Here is a 17870-nt window from a genome sequence, read left to right as displayed (position 1 = left end):
GAATATTTGCTTTTTAGTATTTGTCTAGCAGGCATCTAATAATTAGATGCCCACCTCATGTGTTCAAAAGAAAATTGATTCTGAATTCCGGTCTGACTCCACAGTTGGGTTGGGAATATCTTGACGTTTTTCCTAGTTTTCTTCCACAGTGTAGTATTTACTGTTGAGCAGGCTTATTAGCATATCTCCGCACATCCAGTGTAATTCAGTGATTCTGATGTTTGGCAGAAAAATATAGTGACTGTTTGTTTTTATCTAGCAGACATCTAATGATTAAAGATGACTTATGACAAGAAAGGAAGTGAATGGCTAAGGCAGCATTCACACGTGCGTTGCGCCAACGGATGGCGGAGGAGGAGTCTGGCGCGTGGGGTTCTGTTGATACCAGAGACGTTATAGTGAGATTGACAGGTCAACAAACCAATCACGCCACTAGCAAGCTGCTTACCTTGTAAGCAGTAGCATGCTAACATTAGGTAGGGTGCTCACACACCTCGCAAATCCTATCAGACGTATTTTTCAGTTACAATAAAGGGGTTTTTACATTGTACAGTGTCTATTTCTCGGTAACTTTTAAAAAATCTAAGCAAAAAAAAGTCAAACAAACAACTTTTAGGTACAAATACGACCCTCTACGGAGTTTGGTCGGCATCTTTTTTTTTTGAGCGTGCCGCTTTTTAGACGTGAGCATATACGGGCTCTGATTGGCTAGCGCCTGTGCTGTCTGTTATGCATGAAAGGCAATTTGATTGGCTGACGCATGCATTGCCTCACGAAAAGTTGAACATTCTTCAACTCTTGTCGCAAGCAAAGCATGAAACGCAACGCACGGGAACCCAACGGAGCCACAATTCAGTTCGGCAAAGGATGACGTCACCCCATTAAAAGTGAATGGGGATCCGTCAACCCTGACGGATCAACGCATTCCAACGCGTACGTGTGAATGCTGTGTAAGGCAGCATTCACACGTACGCGTTGGAATGCGTTGCGCCAACGGATGGCGGAGGAGGAGTCTGGCGCGTGGGGTTCTGTTGATACCAGAGACGTTATAGTGAGATTGACAGGTCAACAAACCAATCATGCCACTAGCAAGCTGCTTACCTTGTAAGCAGTAGCATGCTAACATTAGGTAGGGTGCTCACACACCTCGCAAATCCTATCGGACGTATTTTTCAGTTACAATAAAGGGGTTTTTACATTGTGCAGTGTCTATTTCTCTGTAACTTTTAAAAAATCTAAGCAAAAAAAAGTCAAACAAACAACTTTTAGGTCCAAATACGACCATCTACGGAGTTTGGTCGCCATCTTTTTTTTTTGAGCTTGCCGCTTTTTAGCCGTCAGCATATACGGGCTCTGATTGGCTAGCGCCTGTGCTGTCAGTTATGCATGAAAGGCCATTTGATTGGCTGACGCATGCATTGCCTCACGAAAAGTTGAACATTCTTCAACTCTTGAACTCGCAAGCAAAGCATGAAACGCAACGCAAGGGAACCCAACGGAGCCACAATTCAGTTTGGCAAAGGATGACGTCACCCCATTCAAAGTGAATGGGGATCCGTCAACCCTGACGGATCAACGCATTCCAACGCGTACGTGTGAATGCTGTGTAAGTTTCTGAAACATGAGACATGCTATACATTATACCTCACAAGCCTGTGTTTTGAGCGCTGCTGATTGAATCAAGTTGATGTAACACAAAAGCATGGTGGTGAATATTCCAAGCCTGCTGTTAAGCGTATGTTCATTTTCATTAGGGGGGGCATGGGGGCGGGTCCCTTTGATATCATTTGGTCCCTGGTCCCATCATGCATTCTGGCTCTGCCACCATGAGGGTAACCCTTAGCAACAGGATGTTGAGCTGCAACACAAACTTACATCAGTATTGGAATATTTGCTTTTTAGTATTTGTCTAGCAGGCATCTAATAATTAGATGCCCACCTCATGTGTCCAAAAGAAACATATTTTAGAATTGCCAATAGATGATGATTACTAAACTGTCTATTTGATTAGTTTGTTGGTTTGTAAAGTCTTGGAAGTATTTGTCCTTTTCCTTCACTGTTTATTTTGATGTATTGACATTACAGAATATAAATATCAAGAAGGAGTTTTGTGTTAGATCTGCCCTGGAAAGTTAGCTATTTAGTGTTTGTCTCTCAGACGTCTAATAAATTGACGCCCACTTCTAATGTCCTGAAGGTCCTGGGACCTGCAGAATGGGACATGGTGTTGAAGGTTGTTATGTGATTATGTATTTTAATTATATATACAACAATGTTGTGTTAGAAATCCATGCATCATTCATTCATATGTCATGCATCTTTCACTCATGTAATTAAATAGTTTAAACTATAATCCATGATTGTTGTGCTGGAATGAACAGGTGGATTAGCATAGCTCCACCCATCCAGTGTGAATCACGGAGCATTCACACGCTTCCGTTGGCATGCATTGCGCCAACGGATGGCGGAGGAGGAGTCTGGCGCGTGGGGTTCTGTTGATACCAGAGACGTTATAGTGAGATTGACAGGTCATCAAACCAATCACGCCACTAGCAAGCTGCTTACCTTGTAAGCAGTAGCATGCTAACATTAGGTAGGGTGCTCACACACCTCGCAAATCCTATCAGACGTATTTTTCAGTTACAATAAAGGGGTTTTTACATTGTAGAGTGTCTATTTCTCGGTAACTTTTAAAAAATCTAAGCAAAAAAAAGTCAAACAAACAACTTTTAGGTCCAAATACGACCATCTACGGAGTTTGGTCGCCATCTTTTTTTTTTGAGCTTGCCGCTTTTTAGACGTAAGCATATACGGGATCTGATTGGCTAGCGCCTGTGCTGTCAGTTATGCATGAAAGGCAATTCATTCTGACGGATCAACGCATTCCTACGGAAGCGTGTGAATGCTCTGTCAGTGTCACACTGAATTTATCACCATGAGGGTAACCCTTAGCAACGGGATGCAGATCTGCACCACAAACTCACATCAGTATTGGAATATTTGCTTTTTAGTATTTGTCTAGCAGGCATCTAATAATTAGATGCCCACCTCATGTGTTCAAAAGAAAACAATGTTTAGATATGATAGTGCTTTGAAAACACTTGTCTGACCATGAGGTTGGGTTAAGAGGTTTAGGACCGGTTTGCCGTTGATGTTAATATTATGAATGAATGTGCTCAATAAGCTTGAAATATTAAGCAGGAATTTTTGTGATGTAGTGCATAAGTATATCAGCATATCTCCTCCCATCCAGTGACTCTGATGGAGTTTGTTGACCATCAGGTATGGATGGACAGCTGGTAAAGTTTAACTAAACTAGTTTTCCCTAGTTTTCTTCCACAGTGTAGTTTTTACTGTTGAGCAGGCCTATTAGCATATCTCCACACATCCAGTGTAATTCAGTGATTCTGATGTTTGGCAGAAAAATAAAAAAATGTAGTACACTGTTTGTTTTTGTCTAGCAGACATCTAATGATTCAAAATGACTAACGACAAGCAAGGAAGTGAATGGCTAAGTTTCTGAAACATGAGACATGCTATACATTACACCTCACAAGCTTTTGTTTTGAGCGCTGCTGATTGAATCAAGTTGATGTAACACAAAAGCATGGTGGTGAATATTCCAAGCCTGCTGTTAAGCGTATGTTGATTTTGAATTAGGGGGGACATGGGGGCGGGGTCCTTTGATATCATTTGGTCCCTGGTCCCATCATGCATTCTGGCTCTGTCACAATGAGGGTAACCCTTAGCAACAGGATGGTGAGCTGCAACACAAACTCACATCAGTATTGGAATATTTGCTTTTAAGTATTTGTCTAGCAGGCATCTAATAATTAGATGCCCACCTCTTATGTCCAAAAGAAAACTAATTTTAAATTCCCATGATATGAGAATTTCTATAATGTCTATTTGACTACTTCGTTGGTTTGTAAAGTCTTGGAAGTATTTGTCCTTTTCCTTCACTGTTTATTTTGATGTATTGACATTACAGAATATAAATATCAAGAAGGAGTTTTGTGTTAGATCTGCCCTGAAAAGTTAGCTATTTAGTGTTTGTCTCTCAGACGTCTAATAAATTGACGCCCACTTCTAATGTCCTGAAGGTCCTGGGACCTGCAGAATGGGACATGGTGTTGAAGGTTGTTTTGTGATTATGTATTTTAATTATATATACAACAATGTTGTGTTAGAAATCCATGCATCGTTCATTCATATGTCATGCATCTTTCACTCATGTAATTAAATAATTTAAACTATAATCAATGATTGTTGTGCTGGAATGAACAGGTGGATTAGCATAGCTCCACCCATCCAGTGTGAAGCAGTGTCACACTGAATTTATCACCATGAGGGTAACCTTTAGCAACGGGATGCAGATCTGCACCACAAACTCACATCAGTATTGGAATATTTGCTTTTTAGTAATTGTCTAGCAGGCATCTAATAATTAGACGCCCACCTCATGTGTTCAAAAGAAAATAATGTTTAGATATGATAGTGCTTTGAAAACACCTGTCTGACCATGAGGTTGGGTTGTGAGGTTTAGGACTGGTTTGCCTTTGATGTTAATATTATGAATGAATAATATTAAGCAACATTAAGCAGGAATTTTGTGATGTAGTGCATAAGTATATCAGCGTATCTCCGCCAATCCAGTGACTCTGATGGAGTTTGTTGACCATCAGGTCTGGATGGACAGCTGGTAAAGTTTAACCAAACTAGTTTTACCTAGTTTTCTTCCACAGTGTAGTTTTTACTGTTGAGCAGGCCTATTAGCATATCTCCACACATCCAGTGTAATTCAGTGATTCTGATGTCTAGCCGAAAAATGTAAAAATGTAGTGCACTGTTTGTTTTTGTCTAGCAGACATCTAATGATTAAAGATGACTTACGACAAGCAAGGAAGTGAATGGCTAAGTTTCTGAAACATGAGACATGCTATACATTATACCTCACAAGCCTGTATTTTGAGCGCTGCTAATCGAATCAAGTTGATGTAACACAAAAGCATGGTGGTGAATATTCCAAGCCTGCTGTTAAGCGTATGTTCAGTTTCATTAGAGGGGGACATGGGGGCGGGGTCCTTTGATATCATTTGGTCCCTGGTCCCATCATGCATTCTGGCTCTGCCACCATGAGGGTAACCCTTAGCAACAGGATGCTGACCCGCACCCCAAACTCACACCAGCATTGGAATATTTGCTTTTAAGTATTTGTCTAGCAGGCATCTAATAATTAGATGCCCACCTCATGTGTTCAAAAACAAATCTACTCTAGAATTTTGAGTCTGACTACATAGCTGCATTGGAGTTCTTGGAAATATTTGCCTTTTATTCTTTGTTTCTTATTTTTGATGTAATGACATTACAGAATAGAAATACTAAGAATGAAATTTGTCTTAAATCTGCCCTGAACAATTAACTATTTTGTGTTTGTCTGACAGATGTCTAATATATTGACGCCAATCTCAAATGTTCTGAAGAAGACCGTATGGGACATGGAGTTGAAGGTAGTTATGTGACCCATGTGGTTGGGTTGTGAGGTTTAGGACCGGTTTGCTTTTGACGTTTATTACAAATTAATGTGCTCAGTAGGCTAGAAATATTAAGCAGGAATTTTGTTATGTAGTGCATACGTATCTCCGCCCATCCAGTGACTCTGATGGAGTTTGTTGACCATCAGGTCTGGATGGACAGCTGGTAAAGTTTTCCTGGGTGGCAGGAGAGAGATTAAACCACGCTCATAAATGTTGGCCATTGATTGCTAGAATATTTGGTAGGCAAATGTGTATGTTTCACAAAGTGTTTGCATTATTTGTTTTGAATACTTGATGCTTGCCGTCAACTCATGTCCCTTAATGCTGCAATATGCAGATTGAACATGTCCTCCTACTGTATTGCAAAATACTATTTTAGTCTTAAGGGAATGACTACGTTAAGGCACATGTTAACTCGTCCTCACTCCCTTATTTACAGAATAGAGCTGTCAAAATGCCAATGCACAAATCTGGCACTCAGGCTAAAAGCAAATGGCAAAAAGATGGCAGACGGCTTTGAAGTCATTTTGTGCTGGGCCCAGGATGAAGAACTGCACCACAAACTCACATCAGTATTGGAATATTTGCTTTTTAGTATTTCTCTAGCGGGCATCTAATAATTAGATGCCCACTTCATGTGTCCAAAAGAAAGTTGCTTTGCCTTTTTTTTAGAAATACAATTTTCCACATATGCCTCTCTGGCTGTCTAGATCAATTGGACAACCATTAGGTATATTTTTTCCACTCTTTATGTATGATTTTATGACTTTATAGTTTAGAAATACTGGGAAGATTTAGATTTTTTATTTTATTTTACTGTCGAGCAGTCGTGTTAGTGTATTTCTACCCATCCAGTCTAATCCAGAGACTCGGTTAAGTAGAAAGAGGTAGAAATGTAATGCATTGGTCATTCTTTCGTGCACTGTTCATTCATATAAATCAGGCATCTTTAATTCATGTAATGAAATAGTTTAAAACACAATCCTTGCAAAATGACTCACGACAAGCAAGGAAGTGAATGGCTGTTTCTAGAACATTAGCGACATGCTGAGGCATCAAAAGAGCAAAGTGGGACATTGTTGTTGCTACGTTTGCGACGTTAGTCAACATGTGGTCTTTACAATATACTGTAGCCCACTACTGTACAGGCTAATGTTAGCTAGCTGACTGGCAGACTATACAGTATTTCTTACCAGCCTGTATTTTGAGCACTGCTGATTGAATCAAGTTGATGTAACACAAAAGCATGGTGGTGAATATTCCAAGCCTGCTGTTAAGTGTATGTTCACTTTCATTAGGGGGGGCATGGGGGCGGGGTCCTTTGATATCATTTGGTCTCTGGCCCAGGCATCATGCATTCTGGCTCTACCCACCATGAGGGTAACCCTTAGCAACAGGATGATGACCTGCACCCCAAACGCACATCAGTATTGGAATATTTGCTTTTAAGTATTTGTCTAGCAGGCATCTAATAATTAGATGCCCACTTCATGTGTCCAAAAGAAAGTTGCTTTGCCTTTTTTTTAGAAATACAATTTTCCACATATGCCTCTCTGGCTGTCTAGATCGATTGGACAACCATTAGGTATATTTTTTCCACTCTTTATGTATGATTTTATGACTTTATAGTTTAGAAATACTGGGAAGATTTAGATTTTTAGCATTTGACTAACAACTGTCAAAAATACTTGTCTGACTTTGTAGTTGGACTTTTTATTTTATTTTACTGTCGAGCAGTCGTGTTAGTGTATTTCTACCCATCCAGTCTAATCCAGAGACTCGGTTAAGTAGAAAGAGGTAGAAATGTAATGCATTGGTCATTCTTTCGTGCACTGTTCATTCATATAAATCAGGCATCTTTAATTCATGTAATGAAATAGTTTAAAACACAATCCTTGCAAAATGACTCACGACAAGCAAGGAAGTGAATGGCTGTTTCTAGAACATTAGCGACATGCTGAGGCATCAAAAGAGCAAAGTGGGACATTGTTGTTGCTACGTTTGCGACGTTAGTCAACATGTGGTCTTTACAATATACTGTAGCCCACTACTGTACAGGCTAATGTTAGCTAGCTGACTGGCAGACTATACAGTATTTCTTACCAGCCTGTATTTTGAGCACTGCTGATTGAATCAAGTTGATGTAACACAAAAGCATGGTGGTGAATATTCCAAGCCTGCTGTTAAGCGTATGTTCACTTTCATTAGGGGGGCATGGGGGCGGGGTCCTTTGATATCATTTGGTCTCTGGCCCAGGCATCATGCATTCTGGCTCTACCCACCATGAGGGTAACCCTTAGCAACAGGATGAAGACCTGCACCCCAAACGCACATCAGTATTGGAATATTTGCTTTTAAGTATTTGTCTAGCAGGCATCTAATAATTAGATGCCCACCTCATGTGTCCAAAAGAAAGTTCCTTTACCTTTTTTTAGAAATACAATTTTCCACATATGCCTCTCTGACTGTTTAGAATGGATTGGACAATCATTAGGTAAGTTTTTCCACTCTTTATGTATGATTTGACTTTATAGTTTAGAAATACTAGGAAGATTTAGATTTTTAGTATTTGACTAACAACTGTCAAAAATACTTGTCTGACTTTGTAGTTGGACTTTTTGTTTAATTTTACTGTCGAGCAGTCGTGTTAGTGTATTTCTACCCATCCAGTCTAATCCAGAGACTCGGTTAAGTAGAAAGAGGTAGAAATGTAATGCATTGGTCATTCTTTCGTGCACTGTTCATTCATATAAATCAGGCATCTTTAATTCATGCAATGAAATAGTTTAAAATACAATCCTTGCTTGTTGTGCTGGGATGAACAGGTGGATTAGCATAGCTCCACCCATCTAGTGTGAATCCGTAACAGACTGAATTAATCACCATGAGGGTAACCCTTAGCAACAGGATGAAGAGCTGCACCACAAACTCATGTCAGTATTGGAATATTTGCTTTTTAGTATTTGTCTAGCAGGCGTCCGGTAAAAGGATGCCCACCTCATGTGTGTCAAAGAAAGATATTTTAGAATTGCCAATAGATGAAGATTTCTAACATGTCTAGTTGATTACTTTGTTGGATTGCAAGTCTTGGAAGTATTTGTCCTATTTTTTCTTCACTTTTTATTTGTGATGTAATGATATTACAGAATAAAAATACTAAGAAGAAAAGTTGTGTTAAATCTGTCCTGAAAAAATAACTCTTTAGTGTTTGTCTACCAGATGTCTAATATATTGATGCCCATCTCAAATGTTCTGAAGTAGACTGGATGGGACAACTATTTGCTTTTTAGTATTTGTCTAGCAGTCATCTAATAATTACAGTATATGCCCACCTCAGGTGTTCAAAAGAAAAATACTTTTGAATTTCTTACAGATTGAGATTTCTTAAATTCCTGTCTGTCTATACAGTTGGGTTGGGAAGGTCTTGGAAGTTTTTTCTTAGTTTTCTTTGACAGTGTAGCTGTTCCTGATGAGCAGGCGTATTAGCATATCTCCACACATTTAGTCTAATTCAGTGATTCTGATGTTTGGCAGAAATATAAAAAAATGTGTGCATTAGTCAGTCTTTTGTGCACTGCTTGTTTTTGTCTAGCAGACATCTAATAATTAGATGCCCACTTCATGTGTCCATATGAAAATACGAAAAAAAATGACTTACGAGCAAGGAAGTGAAAGGCTAAGTTTCTAGAACATAAGAGACATGCTGAGGCATCAAAAGAGCAAAGTGGGGCATTGTTGTTGCTAAGTTTGCGACGTTAGTCAACATGTGGTCTTTACAATATACTGTAGCCCACTACTGTACAGGCTAATGTTAGCTAGCTGACTGGCAGACTATACAGTATTGCTTACAAGCCTGTATTTTGAGCACTGCTGATAGAATCAAGTTGATGTAACACAAAAGCATGGTGGTGAATATTCCAAGCCTGCTGTTAAGCGTATGTTGATTTTCATTAGGGGGGCATGGGGGCGGGGTCCTTTGATATCATTTGGTCCCTGGCCCAGGCATCATGCATTCTGGCTCTACCCACCATGAGGGTAACCCTTAGCAACAGGATGATGACCTGCACCCCAAACGCACATCAGTATTGGAATATTTGCTTTTAAGTATTTGTCTAGCAGGCATCTAATAATTAGATGCCCACCTCATATGTCCAAAAGAAAGTTCCTTTACCTTTTTTTAGAAATACAATTTTCCACATATGCCTCTCTGACTGTTTAGAATGGATTGGACAATCATTAGGCAAGTTTTTCCACTCTTTATGTATGATTTGACTTTATAGTTTAGAAATACTAGGAAGATTTAGATTTTTAGTATTTGACTAACAACTGTCAAAAATACTTGTCTGACTTTGTAGTTGGACTTTTTGTTTAATTTTACTGTCGAGCAGTCGTGTTAGTGTATTTCTACCCATCCAGTCTAATCCAGAGACTCGGTTAAGTAGAAAGAGGGAAAAATGTAATGCATTGGTCATTCTTTCGTGCACTGTTCATTCATATAAATCAGGCATCTTTAATTCATGCAATGAAATAGTTTAAAATACAATCCTTGCTTGTTGTGCTGGGATGAACAGGTGGATTAGCATAGCTCCACCCATCTAGTGTGAATCCGTAACAGACTGAATTAATCACCATGAGGGTAACCCTTAGCAACAGGATGAAGAGCTGCACCACAAACTCATGTCAGTATTGGAATATTTGCTTTTTAGTATTTGTCTAGCAGGCGTCCGGTAAAAGGATGCCCACCTGATGTGTGTCAAAGAAAGATATTTTAGAATTGCCAATAGATGAAGATTTCTAACATGTCTAGTTGATTACTTTGTTGGATTGCAAGTCTTGGAAGTATTTGTCCTATTTTTTCTTCACTTTTTATTTGTGATGTAATGATATTACAGAATAAAAATACTAAGAAGAAAAGTTGTGTTAAATCTGTCCTGAAAAAATAACTCTTTAGTGTTTGTCTACCAGATGTCTAATATATTGATGCCCATCTCAAATGTTCTGAAGTAGACTGGATGGGACAACTATTTGCTTTTTAGTATTTGTCTAGCAGTCATCTAATAATTACAGTATATGCCCACCTCAGGTGTTCAAAAGAAAAATACTTTTGAATTTCTTACAGATTGAGATTTCTTAAATTCCTGTCTGTCTATACAGTTGGGTTGGGAAGGTCTTGGAAGTTTTTTCTTAGTTTTCTTTGACAGTGTAGCTGTTCCTGATGAGCAGGCGTATTAGCATATCTCCACACATTTAGTCTAATTCAGTGATTCTGATGTTTGGCAGAAATATAAAAAAATGTGTGCATTAGTCAGTCTTTTGTGCACTGCTTGTTTTTGTCTAGCAGACATCTAATAATTAGATGCCCACTTCATGTGTCCATATGAAAATACGAAAAAAAATGACTTACGAGCAAGGAAGTGAAAGGCTAAGTTTCTAGAACATAAGAGACATGCTGAGGCATCAAAAGAGCAAAGTGGGGCATTGTTGTTGCTAAGTTTGCGACGTTAGTCAACATGTGGTCTTTACAATATACTGTAGCCCACTACTGTACAGGCTAATGTTAGCTAGCTGACTGGCAGACTATACAGTATTGCTTACAAGCCTGTATTTTGAGCACTGCTGATAGAATCAAGTTGATGTAACACAAAAGCATGGTGGTGAATATTCCAAGCCTGCTGTTAAGCGTATGTTCAGTTTCATTAGGGGGGACATGGGGGCGGGGTCCTTTGATATCATTTGGTCCCTGGCCCAGGCATCATGCATTCTGGCTCTGCCACCATGAGGGTAACCCTTAGCAACAGGATGGTGACCTGCACCACAAACTCACACCAGTATTGGAATATTTGCTTTTTAGTATTTGTCTAGCAGGCATCTAATAATTAGATGCCCACCTCATGTGTTCAAAAGAAAACAATGTTTAGTTACAATAGTTTTTTGAAAAACTCTTGTCTGACCATGTGGTTGGGTTGTGAGGTTTAGGACCGGTTTGCCTTTGATGCTGATTATGAATGAATGTGCTCAGTAGGCTAGAAATATTAAGCAGGACATTTTTGATGTAGTGCATAAGTATATTAGCGTATCTCCGCCCATTCAGTGACTCTGATGGAGTTTGTTGTCCGTCAGGATGGACAGCTGGTAAAGTGTTCCTGGGTGGCAGGAGGGAGATTGAACCACGCTCATACAGACGTGGACAAAATTGTTGGTCCCCTTCATTTAAAGAAGGAAAAACCCACAATTGTCACTGAAATAACTTGAAACTGACAAGCTCCAGTTTTGTCTCGTCGGTCCAAAGGACATTCTCCCAGAAGCCCTGTGGCTTGTCAATATGCATTTTGGCAAATTGCAGTTTCGCTTTTATATGATTTGCTTTCAACAGTGGTGTCCTCCTCGGTCGACTTTGGCTCAAACAGCGACTGATGGTGCGATCTGGCACTGATGTACCTTGACCTTGGAGTTCACCTCTAATCTCTTTGGAAGTTGTTCTGGGCACTTTAGTTACCATTTGTATTATCCGTCTCTTCAATTTGTCATCAATTTTCCTCTTGCAGCCACGTCCAGGGAGGTTGGCTACAGTCCCCTGGACCTTAAACTTCTGAATAATATGTGCAACTGTTGTCACAGGAATATCAAGCTGCTTGGAGATGGTCTTATAGCCTTTACCGTTAACATGCTTGTGTATAATTTTCTTTCTAATCTCCTGAGACAACTCTGTCCTTAGCTTTCTGTGGTCCATGTTCAGTGTGGTACACACCATGATACCAAACACCACAGTGACTACTTTTCACCCTTTAAATAGGCAGACTTACTGATTACAAGTTTGAAGAAGCCTGTAATGCTAATTAGAGGACACACCTTAGTTTAACATGTCTCTATGGTCAAATTATTTAAAATCTTTTCTAGGGGTACCATCATTTTTGTCCAGGCCAGTTTACTTCGTTTTTTTTTTTTTTTAATTATTCTGTTGAACCACAATTCAAAAGCAATGTCTGATTTTCATTAGTTCATTTTCAGTATTTTTTTTATTTATTATCACTTTTGTCAGTTTCAAGTTATTTCAGTGACCATTGTGGCTTTTTCTTCCTTTAACGGAAGGGTACCAACAATTTTGTCCACGTCTGTAAATGTTGGCCATTGATTGCTACAATATTTGGTAGGCAAATGGGTACCACTTTACAATAAGGCTCCATTTATAAAGGTTAATAAATGGTTTATAATTAGGTTATTAATTAGGTTGTACACACTTTGTAAGTCATTAATAAGCCATTAAAAATTAGTTATAACACAGTTTTTATACATCGATGCGGGCTCACTATTTGGTAACCCACTGTCTATCCCTTAACTGGCTATACTAGCCCATTGCACACTCCCTACCATTCTTGTATCTGTTACTACCAGACCCGTATAGATTACCCCCGCAGTCCCCGCACCGTGGGGGGGGGGGCTCATTTATGAATGGTGATGTGTTTCACACTTTACAATAAGGCTCCGTTTTGCCAGTTATAAATGTTAGTAACTGATTACTAAAGGGTGATGTGTTTCACACTTTACAATAAGGCTCCCTTTTGCCAGTTATAAATGTTAGTAACTCATAAGATTAATGAGTAGTAAGCAGTAACTTGATCTTGGATGGATGGATGGATACTTTATTAATCCCGAGGGAAATTTGAGGACATCCAGTAGCATCCAGACACAACATACACAAATCACATACACATAGGGAGAACACATTCAAAAGGAGTGGGGTAGTAACCAGTACAGTAACGGAAACACGAGAGCCCCCCCATATATGCAAGATATCAAAACTCAAGCTCCCTATTTACCGCTGGCGCGCCGGTCTGTGACCTTCTGACCTATGTCGTCACGTCACTAGGCTACCTAACAAAGAAAGCACAATTAAATATATTTTTCTTTATTTCTATATCAACTCTGGAAACACAGACAAGACAATAAGACCATAGTGTGCATCCCGTGTAATTCAAATTGGAAAAAAAAGTACGTGTACGGGGGCTGCGGGAGTAATCTATACGGGTCTGGTAGTAACAGATAAAAGAATGGTAGGAAGTGTGCAATGGGTTAGTATAGCCAGTTAAGGGATAGACAGTGGGTTGCCAAGATGGGGATCTTCCCAAATAGTGAGCCCTCATTGATGTATAAAAACTGTGTTATCAATGACTTAATGATGGTTTTTCCATCTACCGGCAGGACAGAACCTCCGAGTCAGGTAAAAGCAGGGGTGGAGGGGTATGCTTGATGGTTAACTCTCGCTGGGGCTCAGATGTTGCTGCACTTTCAGCACACTGCTCACCAGACCTGGAGCTGCTATCGTTAAAAGTTCGCCCCTTTTACCTTCCACGGGAATTCAGCTCTGTTATCATCACAACAGTTTACATTCCACCGCAGGCGGACAAAACGTGCGCGTTAGAGGAACTATACGGAGTTATAAATGGACTTGAGGATGCTCACCCTGAGGCAGTTTCTATTGTTGTTGGAGACTTCAATAGGGCTAACATGAGGAAAGTCCTACCGAAGTACCATCAACATATAAACTTTCCCACCCGGGGCGAGCAGATTCTTGACCACTGCTACACGCAAATACGGAACAGTTACAAACCCCTCCCCCGCCCGGCTTTTGGAAAGTCAGATCACACCTCCATCATGCTAATCCCTACCTACAGGCAACGCCTAAAACAGGAAAAAACGTTTTTTCGGGCAGTTCAACGCTGGAGTGCTGAATCCATTAGCACTCTACAGGACTGCTTTGATACAACAGACTGGCAGATGTTTTGTGATGCAGCTGATGGGGACAACAGTGAATACACAGACTCTGTCTCTTCATACATCTCCAAATGTATCGATGATGTCGTCCCTTGGGTCAGTGTTAGGACTTTCCCAAACCAAAAGCCCTGGGTAAATGGTAATGTCCGTGCCAAACTCAGAGCACGGTCCTCTGCCTACAACTCTGGTGATCCGGAGGCTTTGGGGAAGTACAGATGTGACCTACGGTAGTGTTTTGAGAAACGCTTGTCTGACCATGTGGTTGGGTTGTGAGGTTTGAGACCGGTTTGCTTTTGATTTTTATTATGAATGAATATGCTAAGCAGGAATTTTGTTATGTAGTGCATACGTATATCAGCGTATCTCCGCCCATCCAGTGACTCTGATGGAGTTTGTTGACCATCAGGTCTGGATGGACAGCTGGTAAAGTTTTCCTGGGTGGCAGGAGAGAGATTAAACCACGCTCATAAATGTTGACCATTGATTACTAGAATATTTGGTAGGCAAATGTATATGTTTCACAAAGTGTTTGCATTATTTGTTTTGAATACTTGATACTTGCCGTCAACTCATGTCCCTTAATGCTGCAATATGCAGATTAAACATGTCCTCCTACTGTATTGCAAAATACTGTTTTAGTCTTAAGGGAATGACTACGTTAAGGCACATGTTAACTCGTCCTCACTCCCTTATTTACAGAATAGAGCTGTCAAAATGTCAGCAGTAGTACTGGGCAGTAGGATGCTAACTTTAGATAGCTGGCTGACACACCTCGCAAATCCCCTCAGACGTATTTTTCAGTTCAAATAAATGGGTTTCTACATTGCATAGTGTCTCGGTAACTTTAAAAAAAATCTAAGCAAAAAAAGTCAAACAAACAACTTTAAAATCGCTATTTATCTTCTGTGTAGTAGCATGCTAAACTGAGATGCAAACTAAACCAAGTTACTTAAAGGGGCAATGCAAGTTCACGTATTCAGTGTGTTCAAATGACAAGATTAAATATAAACAAACCAGGATTTGGTGAAATTTCATGAAATAAATGCAACAATTTTTGACTCCATTACATATTTGATCCTGATTTGTATATACTAAATCTTGTTATTTGAACACACGGAGTACAACTTGTATTGCCCCTTTAAGAAACTCGGTTTAGTTGGCATCTCTCCTTTTAGTCTTCAGTTTGAAGTTGCTGAGCTGAAGAGAGGTATGTCAAAGAAACTAAACGTATATTTATAAGTGATAAACCCTCAACGTCATGGTATAATGATGACATAACGGTGTATATACGAAAAGATTGTGAACTGCAACATGTGATACATACGATGTGATATTTAATGCATTTATCTTGTTTTGTCTTATGCCATGAGGTTCCTAGCATACGTTTTCCCTCTGCTAACAGGCTAATATCCAGTGTGTTTGATGACTGCATGTTACAGACTGTCTCGTTGTATGTTAATGTGTACAGTGTACGGAACTCCACTTCGCTGGAACAAAGCATCAGAACTTCAGTGCGTGGCTCTTTCTTGCCCAGCAAACAGACTCACACAGAACACAACGCAGGACTTGTTACAATGGTGCCGTGATCCGGATAAAATTATTGACTTTTTGGCTCTGATCACCCTGATGGGCCACTTGGACGGTTGTTCAAGGATATACGAAAAGCCTTTCCAGTCTGAATCTCATTATTTCTTTTAAAGTGTTTTATTGATGTCTGCGTAAAGCTTTTATGTCTAAATACAAGCACCACTTGTACTCAACAGTTTCATTATTTTGACTGTTGATTTTCAACATGTGTGAATACATAATTTTTGCTTGTATCTGTTGCATCTTACTTTCCATTCCATGTGAAAAACTTATATTAGGTAAATGTGAATGTTAGTTACTCATTTATGAATGGTGATGTGTTTCACACTTTACAATAAGGCTCCGTTTTGCCAGTTATAAATGTTAGTAACTGATTAATAAAGGGTGATGTGTTTCACACTTTACAATAAGGCTCCCTTTTGCCAGTTATAAATGTTAGTAATTGATTAATATATGATGATGTGTTTCACACTTTACAATAAGACTCCCTTTTGTCAGTTATAAATGTTAGTAACTGATTAATAGATGATGATGTGTTTCACACTTTACAATAAGGCTCCCTTTTGCCAGTTATAAATGTTAGTAACTGATTAATAGATGATGATGTGTTTCACACTTTACAATAAGGCTCCCTTTTGCCAGTTATAAAGTAGCATCCAGACACAACATACACAAATCACATACACATAGGGAGAACACATTCAAAAGGAGTGGGGTAGTAACCAGTACAGTAACGGAAACACGATATCAAAACTCAAGCTCCCTATTTACCATTGGCGCGCTGGTCTGTGACCTTCTGACCTATGTCGTCATGTCACTAGGCTACCAAACAAAGAAAGCACAATTAAATATATTTTTCTTTATTTCTATATCAACTCTGGAAACACAGACAAGACAATAAGATCATAGTGTGCATCCCATGTAATTCAAATTGAAAAAAAAGATGGGGATCTTCCCAAATAGTGAGCCCGCATCGATGTATAAAACTTGTGTTATAACTCATTTATAATGGCTTATTAATGACTTACAAAGTGTTTACAACCTAATTATAAACCATTTATCAACCTTTATAAATGGAGCCTTATTGTGAAGTGGTACCGGCAAATGTATATGTTTTCACAAGGTGTTTGCATTATTTGTTTTGAATACTGCTGCAATATGCAGGTTAAACATGTCCTCCTACTGTATTGCAAAATACTGTTTTAGTCTTAAGGGAATGGCTACGTTAAGGCACATGTTAACTCGTCCACACTCCCTTATTTACAGAATAGAGCTATCAAAATGTCAACGCACAAATCTGGCACTCACAGGCTAAAGGCAAATGGCAAAAAGATGGCTGTGGGCTTTGAAGTCATTTTGTGCGGGGCCCAGGTGCCACCATGAGGGTAACCCTTAGCAACAGGATGGAGAGCTTCACCACAAACTCACATCAGTATTGGAATATTTGCTTTTTAGTATTTGTCTAGCAGGCATCTAATAATTAGATGCCCACCTCATGTGTCCAAAAGAAAGTTCCTTTACCTTTTTTTAGAAATACAATTTTCCACATATGCCTCTCTGGCTATCTAGATGGATTGGACAATCATTAGGTATTTTTTTTTCCACTCTTTATGTATGATTTTATGACTTTATAGTTTAGAAATACTAGGAAGATTTAGATTTTTAGTATTTGACTAACAACTGTCTAAAATATTTGTCTGACTGTTGGACTTTTTGTTTAATTTTACTGTCGAGCAGTCGTGTTAGTGTATTTCTACCCATCCAGTCTAATTCAGAGACTCGGTTAAGTAGAAAGAGGTAGAAATGTAATGCATTGGTCATTGTTTCGTGCACTGTTCATTCATATAAATCAGGCCTCTTCAATGAAATAGTTTAAAATTCAGTCCTTGATTGTTGTGCTGGAATGAACAGGTGGATTAGCATAGCTCCACCCATCCAGTGTGAATCAGTGTTACACTGAATATATCACCATGA

The 17870-nt window shown here is 39.3% G+C and overlaps 13 non-coding genes across 13 annotated transcripts; all 13 read left to right on the top strand.

Annotated features, from left to right (window-relative positions):
* LOC116221630 lies at positions 1–54 on the top strand. Its single transcript, XR_004164226.1, has one exon. It is a non-coding gene; the product is annotated as a U7 small nuclear RNA (small nuclear RNA).
* Positions 55–1885: 1831 nt separating this feature from the next.
* LOC116221629 lies at positions 1886–1939 on the top strand. The gene has a single exon (XR_004164225.1). It is a non-coding gene; the product is annotated as a U7 small nuclear RNA (small nuclear RNA).
* Positions 1940–2994: 1055 nt separating this feature from the next.
* LOC116221628 lies at positions 2995–3048 on the top strand. The gene has a single exon (XR_004164224.1). It is a non-coding gene; the product is annotated as a U7 small nuclear RNA (small nuclear RNA).
* A 743-nt stretch (positions 3049–3791) lies between these two features.
* On the top strand, positions 3792–3845 carry LOC116221635. The gene has a single exon (XR_004164231.1). It is a non-coding gene; the product is annotated as a U7 small nuclear RNA (small nuclear RNA).
* Positions 3846–5194: 1349 nt separating this feature from the next.
* On the top strand, positions 5195–5248 carry LOC116221634. Its single transcript, XR_004164230.1, has one exon. It is a non-coding gene; the product is annotated as a U7 small nuclear RNA (small nuclear RNA).
* Positions 5249–6115: 867 nt separating this feature from the next.
* Positions 6116–6169, top strand: LOC116221636. Its single transcript, XR_004164232.1, has one exon. It is a non-coding gene; the product is annotated as a U7 small nuclear RNA (small nuclear RNA).
* An 801-nt stretch (positions 6170–6970) lies between these two features.
* Positions 6971–7024, top strand: LOC116221633. Its single transcript, XR_004164229.1, has one exon. It is a non-coding gene; the product is annotated as a U7 small nuclear RNA (small nuclear RNA).
* Positions 7025–7879: 855 nt separating this feature from the next.
* Positions 7880–7933, top strand: LOC116221632. Its single transcript, XR_004164228.1, has one exon. It is a non-coding gene; the product is annotated as a U7 small nuclear RNA (small nuclear RNA).
* Positions 7934–8480: 547 nt separating this feature from the next.
* LOC116221639 lies at positions 8481–8534 on the top strand. Its single transcript, XR_004164235.1, has one exon. It is a non-coding gene; the product is annotated as a U7 small nuclear RNA (small nuclear RNA).
* A 1091-nt stretch (positions 8535–9625) lies between these two features.
* On the top strand, positions 9626–9679 carry LOC116221631. Its single transcript, XR_004164227.1, has one exon. It is a non-coding gene; the product is annotated as a U7 small nuclear RNA (small nuclear RNA).
* Positions 9680–10226: 547 nt separating this feature from the next.
* Positions 10227–10280, top strand: LOC116221638. The gene has a single exon (XR_004164234.1). It is a non-coding gene; the product is annotated as a U7 small nuclear RNA (small nuclear RNA).
* Positions 10281–11371: 1091 nt separating this feature from the next.
* On the top strand, positions 11372–11425 carry LOC116221627. Its single transcript, XR_004164223.1, has one exon. It is a non-coding gene; the product is annotated as a U7 small nuclear RNA (small nuclear RNA).
* A 5909-nt stretch (positions 11426–17334) lies between these two features.
* LOC116221625 lies at positions 17335–17388 on the top strand. The gene has a single exon (XR_004164221.1). It is a non-coding gene; the product is annotated as a U7 small nuclear RNA (small nuclear RNA).
* Positions 17389–17870: the final 482 nt, after the last annotated feature.

This window comes from Clupea harengus, chromosome 8 (assembly GCF_900700415.2).
Source record: "Clupea harengus chromosome 8, Ch_v2.0.2, whole genome shotgun sequence".
NCBI classification, from domain to species: Eukaryota; Metazoa; Chordata; class Actinopteri; order Clupeiformes; family Clupeidae; genus Clupea; species Clupea harengus.
The sequence above is the reverse complement of the archived record's forward strand: the minus strand, read 5'-3'. Positions and strand labels throughout refer to the sequence as shown.